Raw genomic sequence first — 10250 nt, forward strand, 5'->3', positions numbered from 1 at the left:
TGTCTCACAAATCCCAATCTGGTGCTGGAGTCCTGGGGAATTCCTAGAGAGCTGCTAGTCTTCAGTCTAATGTGGGTTTCCCCTCTGTATGCTGTGAATATGTTTTATTGCCACTGGTTAATAAAGAAGCTGCTTTGGCCTATGGCAAAATATAGCAAGGCAGGAAATCCAAGCAGAGATAGAGGAGGAAAGAAGGTGGAGTCAGCTAGATGCCATATAGCTGCCAAAGAAGAGGAATGCCAGAACCTCACCAGCAAACCACAGCCTTGTGACAATACACAGATTAATAGAAATGGGTTAATTTAATATATAAGAGCTAGCTAGGAATATGCCTGAGCCATTGGCCAAACAGTGTTGTAATTAATATAGTTTTTTTTGTAAAGTATGAAATAAACAATTTTATTAGGTGAACTCATTTATTTGACACATTAAGTTATGCAAAGAAAAATATACGCAACTGCATAAAAAGAACCACATTTTCATATTACTAAACACAGCAGTGGCAAAAATAACAAATTGTAGAATGGATCCCAGGATTTAATTCAAAAAACACCCTGTACAGAAAAATTTCAGGCTTCTAACTTCACTGAATCCAGAACTACACGTGCTTCTTTATACTCCTCAGCTTCTTTCAAGTCTTTTTCACTTTCTAGCATCTGCTGAAGATCGGTATATGCAGCCTCTAATCAGCGCTGGCAATCTGGGATCATCATCCGGGACTCTTGAAGGATTTCTGCCTGCTTCTTAATGGCGTAGTTCTCACCATCTTCAGCCTTCATTTTTTCAATCTTTTCTTCCTGCTGCTTTGCTTCTTTCTCATACATCACTTTTTCTTTGACCAATGGCTTCACCACACCTGTCTTGATCTTGATCTGTCTCACGCGAGGATCGGCCATGGTCCCTAGAGCGCCGCAAGGAGGAGGGGCCTAATTAATATAGTTTTGTGTGCTTATTTGGGTCTGGGTGGCCAGGAAGTGAAAGTGCAGCCTTCGTTTACATCAATCTATATTGGAATCCTAAAGAAGTTGGTTCTAACACCAGTGAATAAATGCCTCAGCAGCAGGGTAGATGAATTTACCAATCACAGAAATGGGGATTATAATTGACATGAATGTTTCTGTTCCATTTCTGTGATTGGTCAAGTGCCCTTAGCTAGTATTTAGAACTACCTTCCTCTACTACCCATTCTGTATTTCCTTTACCCTCTGCAAGAACCTCAGCAGGTTTGGCTCTTTTCCTGGAGGAGTGACCTATAACTTCATTCCTGATGGGTCTGTGCCTTTGTCATCCTGCCTGGATTAGGCTGCTGTAGTTTTTCGTAGATCTTCTGCACTCCAGACACAATCTTTCTTACCTCCGTTGTGGAGAAATAATCCAATTTCCCCATGGTAATCTGGATTAATCACCTCTCTTCACACATGTCTTTCTTAGCCTGTGGGTTTAAGGACATTAGAAGTCCAAAGTGGCCAGGAAGAAGATCAGTTTAATGGAAAGTTTGTTGCAGCTCCTGGCAGGAGGGCTTCTCCTTCTGGAACCAAAACTTCTAGACCAGTAGAATTTAAGATCATGGAAACAAGGGGAACAAGCTGGGTGGCAGTGGTGCATGCCTTTAATCCCAGCACACGGGAGGCAGAGGCAGATGAATCTCTGTGAGATCGAAGCCAGCCTGACCTACAGAGTTCCAGGACAAGCTACAAAGCTACAAAGAGAAATCTTATCTTATATTTTTTAAAAGACATTTTTAAAAAGATTTATTTATCATGTATGCCTACAGGCCAGAAGAAGGTACCAGATTTTATTACAGATGGCTGTAAACAAACATGTGATTGCTGGGAATTGACCTCAGGACCTCTGGAAGAGAAGCCAATGCTCTTAACCTCTGAGATATCTCTCCATCCCAAGAAACCCTGTCTTGAAAAACCAAAAGAAAAAAATGGCGGGAACAGGAAGCAAAAATTTTCCAGTAGGTCACTAGGGCTGATAATAAGCGAAACTATTCCCCTTTTCACCCCTTGATTCCTGGACCTGTGGTTCCTGGCTATGGGAGAAACTGTACCATGTTTAGATATTTATTCAAATCATATAACATAAACCTTCTTCTGGAGAACACAGTCCCACTCCTTCAGGCTGATGCCACCTAATTGCTACTTTAACTATGTCTTCAAAAAGCCATTCCATCTTTCTATCAGGCTATTTGTTTCAGGATGGTGGAGAACATAGTAAAACCAGTGGATTTCATGATCATGGGCCCACTGTCACACTTTTCTGGCTGTGAAATGAGTTCCTTGGTCAGAAACAGTACTGTGTGGAATACCATGATGGTGGATTATGCGCTCTGTAAGTCCATGGATGGTGGTTTTGGCAGAAGCATATGTGCAGGAAATGCAAATCCATATCTGAATCAGTATCTACTCCAGTAAGAACAAAATGTCCAGTGTAGTTAACCTGCTACAAGGTCGCTGACTGGTCACCCCAGGGAATGGTGTCATATCAGGTTGGTCCCTGCTATTGGCAGATCTGTCACTTAGCAGTAGCTGTAGTCAAGCCAGCCTTGGTGACTGGAAGCCCATAATGTTGAGGCCATGCATAATCCCCATCTCTGCTAATATGGCCACTTTTTTTATGGGCCCATTGTGAGATGGCAGGAATGGCTGGGGAAAGAGGCTGACTCTCCACAGAATGGGTCATCCTATCTACTTGATTATTGAACTCCTCCTCAGCTGAAGTCACCTTTTGATGAACATTTACATGGGACACAAGTTTCTTTGCCCATTTGAGATCTATCCACACTCTTCTCCCTGGATATCTTTCTCACCAATTTTCCAACCATGCTCTTTCTAAGTCCCTGACCATGAAGCCAATCCATTGGCTACAGCCCATGAATCAGTTAACAATTATACCTCTGGCCATCTTTCCTTCCAAACAAACTGTATGACCCTGTGTACTGCCTGAAGTTAGGCCCCCCGTGAAGATTTCCCTTTGCCAGTTTCTTTCAGGGTTGTCCAGGAAGGGGGTGGAAATGTTGCAGCCATTCACTTCTAGATAGTGACTTCATATCATGTAGAGCCATTAGTAAACTAGGCCCTACTTTTTTTCTCAGTCAACCAATCATAGGGCACACCCCATGAGGCACACCCCTATAGGTGCATGTTTGGCAGCAGATGGCACTGAACAGGAGTAGGAATCATAGGCACTTGGGCAACTTCTTCATGTAGCTTGCTAGTGCCTTCAGGACCTGCTCAGGCCTGATCTCGTATACACCACTTCCATTTGATAATAGCTTTCTGCTGTGTACATCCTACTTTGTGACTTGGTGAGTCTGATCACACCCAACTCATGATGGGCAGTTCAGGTTGCATGGTAACTTGGTGGCCCATTATTGAACATTCAGTTTCCACTAAGGCCCAATAGCAGGTCAAGAGCTGTCTCTCAAAGAGAAAATAGTTGTCTGCAGATGATGGTAGGGCCTTGGTCCAAAATCCCAAAGGACTCTTCTGTGATTTCACTTATAGGGGCCCTGCCAAAGGCTCCAGACAGCATCCTTATCTACCACTGACACCTCAAGTCCCATCAAGTCTGCTGGATCATATGGTCCAAATGGTAGAGCAGCCTGCATAGCAGCCTGGACCTGTTGAAGATCCTTCTCCCATCCCAGGCCCCACACAAAACTAACTTTTTGTGTCTCTTCACAGCAATAAAACCTTAACTAAAATACCCTCTTTGGGCTACCATTAATAACATGCCCAATCAAAACAAAGCAACTCATCCTAACATGGGGTTTCTCTTTTTCCCTTTATAAACTGCCATTTATCTATGGATCACATCTGTCTCCTCTCTATCCCTCTGGGCAAATATCCCTTCCCCCCCTTCCTTGCTCCTTTTCCCTTCTTCCTCAACTGTTTCCTTTCCTGTCTTTGTCTCTTATTCCCTGTCCTTTGTCCCTCTGGGGCAAATAACTATCCTTTGTGCTGAAAACTTCGTCTTTGGAAGCCAGGTTGAGTCTCCAATCCTTTTGATATGAACTCCCAGAGACTGCAGCAGCACACACTAGACCTACACAGGTTCAAAACAAACAAAATTCTAGCCCTGGAAAAAGGACTGGACACAAAGACCATCAGTTAACCAAGAGTCTGTTTGTAACTGATACCTGCGAGGAGGAGAAGAGTTGGGTTTTTTTTCCATTGGAATGTCACTGGGTATTAACCAAAGCCCTCCAGAGCAGGACCCATGCCCAAGAAGAGTTAGCCAAAACACATTCCACGTGGGTTGTGTGTGTGTGTGTGTGTGTGTGTGTGTGTGTGTGCACTTTTCATTTTGTTTTGATACTTTTGTCTTATTGGTTCTCTTGTTTTAGTTTGTCTGTTTTGATTTTCATTTTTTACTTTGTTATCTTTTTTAGAGAGAGAGAAAGAATGCAAAGTTGGGTAGGTAGGGAAATGGAGAGGATCTAAAAGGAGTTGGGGAGGTGAAAGAATATTACCAAAATACATTATATGAAAAAATTACTAATTTTAAAAGAGGATAAATATGACCATGCAGAGTTTCCTGGTTATCCCTATTGAATATGTGACAAAGCCAGTGTGTTTCTTCTTTATTAGCTTAAGATGGCAATAAATACCAGATCTCAGTGGTAGGTTCTTCTGTTTTTGACTAAAGAAATAGTTTCACCCAAGTCTAGTTTCATGAACCAGTCAGTGAGTTTACTGAAGATAATTTCAAGAGTACGAATAAGCCAGGTGAGGAGGCACATGCCTTTAATCCCAGCACTCAGGAGGCTGAGGCAGACAGATCTCTGTGAGCTGGAGGCCAGCCTGCTCTATAGAGTGAGTTCCAGGACAGGCTCCAAAGCTACACAGAAGCCATGTCTTGGAAAAAACAAAACAAAACCAAGAGTATGAATGAAGGGTTACATACAGAAGCATGGGTGATTCAAAGACAGTTGCAGCACCAAAATACCTGAAAATACCTGAAAGATGTATTACCGGAGCTCTCTGCAGGACTCAGACAGCTGGGTCAGTTAGACTCACTCTCCTAAGCTCAACAATTGTTACTGTTTCTGTAACCTCGTGGGAGGAAAAGTGAACTTTGTAAATTCCAGGAACTCCTTGAGATTTACGAGATTTTTACTTCCTGCCCCTTTCAAGTTTCACTAGCTTCTTCAGTTTTAAGGAGCTACCCCCACTAGGAGGGGATATTTCAATTTGGAAGGAATAGCCACACAACAGGCACCTATTTTATCTACAGTACCTATCATGAGTGTCCTATGTTAAACATAGGCAAATATTATTTCATCTTTCCACAATGTCACAGTTTATTGAGTAAGAAAAATTTCACAAGGTATGGTGTTTCAATTAGCCAAATATGTGTTGTGATTTTATTGTTTTAGGTTTATTTTATTTTATATGTATAACTATTTTACCTTCATCTATGTATGTGCATCATTTGTGTGCCTGATGCCCTAAGAGATCAGAAGAGGGCACCAGACGCATGGAGCTGTCATGTATGTCTCAGACCTTCTGCAACAGCAACAAGTTCTCTTTTTTATTTTATTACTTACAACAATTTTTAAATTTAAATATATTTTGATCATATTCTTTGTAAATGTTACAGCTCTGAATAGAAAGGCTTCCCCAATGGAAGACTTGTAGCTCTGAGGGGAAAGGTATCCTGGCAGTCAGGAGCCAAGGAATACCACAATGTCACACCGTACAACAAAACTCACACAAGAGATTTATTGGGAGGTACACAAGAGGGTGGCTGCCTCTGCTAGGGTGAGAAGTAGTAAGTGAGAAGCAGAACTGAACAGTAGACAGGCTTAAACAGGGTTTCTTGGGGGAGGAGTTTTCCAGGGTGAAGATTTCCAGGGTAAGGATTGGTAGAATTTCAAGTTCTGAGTTTGGGGAGATCCCAGGGATTTTGAGTTTAAGGAGATGGGCCGCTTTCTTTCTCTTTTGGTTTTCAGAGACAGGGTTTCTCTGTGTACTCCTGGCTGTCCTGAACCCACTCTGTAGACCAGGCTGGCCTCAAACTCAGAGATCCTCCTGTCTCTGCTTCCCAAGTGCTGGGATTAAAGGTGTGCATGACCACTGCCCTGCAGGGAGATGGGTTTTTGAACCCAGGGATTACTGGGTTTTCAAATCCGGAATTGAGCTCAGCCTTTTACCCTACTTTCTCTCCTCTTCTAAGTCCTCTCAGATCCTTTCCCCCATCCCTACAAACCCAATTTTTTTCTCAAAATAACAAAAATTCAATACAACAACAAAGCCCCCATTAAGAAAACAAAATAACGTTGTTTTGATTTGCATTTCCCTGATTGCTAAGGAGGTTGAGCATGCCCTTAAGTGTCTTTTGGCCATTCGAACTTCATCTGTTGAGAATTCTCTGTTCAGTTCAGTGCCCCATTTTTTAATTGGGTTCATTAGCATTTTAAAGTCTAGTCTCTTGAGTTCCTTATATATTTTGGAGATCAGACCTTTGTCTGAAGAAAAAAAAAACAAAAAAAAAACAAAAACAAAAAAAAAAGACCTTTGTCTGTTGTGGGGTTGGTGAAGATCTTTTCCCAGCCAGTAGGCTGCCTTTGTGTCTTAATGACAATGTCCTTTGCTTTACAGAAGCTGCTCAACTTCAGGAGGTCCCATTTATTCAATGTTGCCCTTAATGTCTGTGCAGCTGGGGTTATGCGTAGGAAACGGTCTTCTGTGCCCAAATGTTGTAGAGTACTTCCCACTTTCTCCTCTAACAGGTTCAGTGTGTTCAGATTGATATTGAGGTCTTTAATCCATTTGGACTTGAGTTTTGTGCATGGTGATAGACACGGATCTACTTTCATTCTTCTACAGGTTGACATCCAGTTATGCCAGCACCATTTGTTGAAGATGCTTTCTTTCTTCCATTGTGTGCTTTTAGCTCCTTTATCAAGAATCAGGTGTTCATAGGTTTGTGGGTTAAGATCCGAGTCTTCTATTCGATTCCATTGGTCGACTTCTCTATTTTTATGCCAATACCAAGCTGTTTTCAATACTGTAGCTCTGTAATAGAGTTTGAAGTCAGGGATGGTAATGCCTCCAGAAGTTCCTTTATTGTATAAGATTGTTTTGGCTATCCTGGGTTTCTTGTTCTTCCATATAAAGTTGATTATTGTCCTCTCAAGATCTGTGAAGAATTTTGATGGGATCTTTAAGGGGATTGCATTAAATCTATAGATTGCCTTTGGTAGTATTGCCATTTTTACTATGTTGATCCTCCCAATCCAAGAGCAAGGGAGATCCTTCCATTTTCTGGTATCCTCTTCAATTTCTTTCTTCAAAGACTTAAAATTCTTGTCAAATAAATCCTTCACTTCCTTGGTTAGAGTTACCCCAAGATATTTTATGCTATTTGTGGCTATCATGAAAGGTGACGCTTCTCTGATTTCTTTCTCTGCTTCCTTATCCTTTGTATATAGGAGGGCGACTGATTTTTTGGAGTTGATCTTGTATCCTGCCACGATACTAAAGGAGTTTATCAGCTGTAGGAGTTCTTTGGTGGAGTTTTTCGGGTCGCTTATGTACACTATCATATCATCTGCAAATAACGAAAGTTTAACTTCTTCCTTTCCAATTCGAATCCCCTTGATCCCCTTATGTTGTCTTATTGCTATTGCTAGAACTTCAAGCACTATATTGAAGAGATAAGGAGAGAGTGGACAGCCTTGTCGCGTTCCTGAATTTAGTGGGATGGCCTTGAGTTTCTCTCCGTTTAATTTGATGTTAGCTGTCGGCTTGCTGTAAAAGAGTGGGGGTATGGGTGGAAGGGAGGGGAGGGAAGGGGGAGGAGATGGAAATCTTTAATAAAAAAATGAGAAAAAAGAAAACAAAATAAAATAACACCTAAACAGAACAAAAACAAAACAAAGAAAACCATCAAACTATAACAGATAAAAGCATACACACAAAAAAAAATTCTGTAGAATTATAGGTTGGACTCCTCCTGAATGTGAGGCTGATGATATACCCAGTGCCACTCCATTGGAGAAACTGATTTTCCCTCTCCCAGCAGGTGTGACAGTTCAGTTGTTAACCTTTACCCTAGTGGCTAGGTTTACATTCATTCATATTTTAAAAGACTACAACAAAACAAACAGAAAGAAAAGAGCCCCCAAAAAAGCACAAAATCTGAGAACCACTCTAGCACATTCAGGAATCCCATAAAACACTAAACTGGAAGGTATAATATATATGCCTAGGACCTGGTGCAGACCCATGTAGGCCCTGTGCATACGACTTCAGTCTCTGAGTTCATATGAGCTTTGCTCATGAGGATTCAGAAGGCCTTGTTCTCCCGGTGTCCTCCATCCCCTCTGACTCATATTCTTTCTGCTCCTCCTCCATGAGGTTCCCTGAGCTCTAAGAGGAGAGAGTTGATGGAGACCTCCCATTTAGGGCTGAGCAGTCTAAGATCTGTCACTCTCAGTGTAATATCTGGTTGTGAGTATCTGTATATGTTGCCATCTTCTGCTGGAGGAAGTTTCTCTGATGATGGCTGAACAAGCTCTCGTCTATGAGAAGAGTAGAATGTCGTATCATTAGGAGTCATTTTATTACTACATTTTTTGGTTTTGTTTATTTTGTGGGGGGTTTTGCTTTGTTTTTGTTTTTGGATTTAACCTAGGTCCCTGGGCTATTTAGTCTCAGGTTTTTGAACACCCAAGCAGTGTTATGCCGTGCCAGTGCAGCTTGGATGCCGAGACTGGCAGGGAGTGCCAGGATTGAGACATGGAGGCTTCTTTTCAGGTGGGAGGAAAGCAGCTTGGGAAATAAGCTCCACTGGGAACAGAAGCCAGGAGCAAATCCAGTCCTGGGAGCCAACCCAGTCCTGGGACACTGGCAGACCAGGATTGGCCAACAACCTGACTCAGAGTCTGTGATCTCCACCAGAACCTGAATAGGACTGAACCAGCTACCTAAGACAGAGAGAGAACAAGCTCCGCCAGGAGCAAACCCAGTCCCTGGACATGGGAGGATCAGGATTCAGCCAGCGACCAGATCCAGAGTCAGCGATCTCCACCGGAACAGGTACAGGGGAATAATCACTGAGCAAGTGAGCCAGAGCCAGAGACTGCTGAGGGTCCAGATGTGAATCTGGGACCTTCAAGGGAGTAGACATAAGCCAACATCCTCGTGGGTCTGGGTGAGAGTCTACAACCTCCCAGGAACTAGGCCAGAGCCAGGACCCAGAAATTTTATTCAACAAAATCATAGAAGAAAACTTTCCCTACCTAAAGAAAGATATGCCTATGAAGATACAAGAAGCTTACAGAACACCAAATAGAATGTAGGAGTAGAGGCACCATGTAGGCACCAGCTTAACATCTCAACATCTCCATGTTCAAGGAATTGTGTAGGTGGTGTCATGGGACCTTGCTGTCAGTTTGTGGGGAGTAGCCTATAGTCTTGGCAACAGCCTAGGTTGTTTGGGGATCCAATCCCCTGTGGTACCCATTTGGCCAGCAACTCAATTAGATGTAACCCAAACCAAAGCTTCATTGGTGACAAGAGATGGTCAGCTGGGGCTCTGTCTCCCCCATTATTTGGCAACTTCATTTCGATCACCTTAATGTATGAATATATATATATATATATATATATATATATATATATGGAGGTTTCTACTGTATTTGGTTTCCATACTACCCTCAGTTTTAGATATCTCTCCCCGTATTCCCTCCCATAACCCCCTCTTGCTCCCACCTGATCCTCCCATTTCAGCCCCTCCTCCCAGTCAATCAATAATTTTTTTTGTTTTATTTTGTTTGTTTTTTGGGACAGGATTTCTCTGTAGCTTTGAAGTCTGTCCTGGAGCTCACTCTGTAGCCTAGGCTGGCTTCAAACTCACAGAGATCTTCCTGTCTCTGTTTCCCACTTGGGAATTAACTACCTGGCCAGTTAATTGATAATTTATCTATTCTATTTCCCTTCCCTAACAAGGTCTGTCTGTTCCCTCTATACTCTATACCGACCCTCTGTGGTTCTGCAGGTTGTAGCTTTGTCCTCGTTGACTTAACAGCTAATATCCACATATCCAAGCAAATATATGGTATTTGTCTTTCTGGGTCTGGGATACATCACTCAGATAGTTTTTTCCTAGTTCTATCATTTTGCCTGCAAATGATGTCTTTTTTTAAGTGCTCAGTAATACTCTATTGTGTAAATGTACCACATTTTCTTTATCCTTTCTTTTTTGAGACAGAGTTTCTCTGTGTAGCCCTTACT

At 42.2% G+C, this 10250-nt stretch overlaps 1 pseudogene; it reads right to left on the minus strand.

The window, feature by feature from the left end:
• Positions 1-402: 402 nt before the first annotated feature.
• LOC119805381 lies at positions 403-920 on the minus strand (annotated as a pseudogene).
• Positions 921-10250: the final 9330 nt, after the last annotated feature.

Source organism: Arvicola amphibius, chromosome X, assembly GCF_903992535.2.
Source record: "Arvicola amphibius chromosome X, mArvAmp1.2, whole genome shotgun sequence".
In the NCBI taxonomy this organism is placed as follows: Eukaryota; Metazoa; Chordata; class Mammalia; order Rodentia; family Cricetidae; genus Arvicola; species Arvicola amphibius.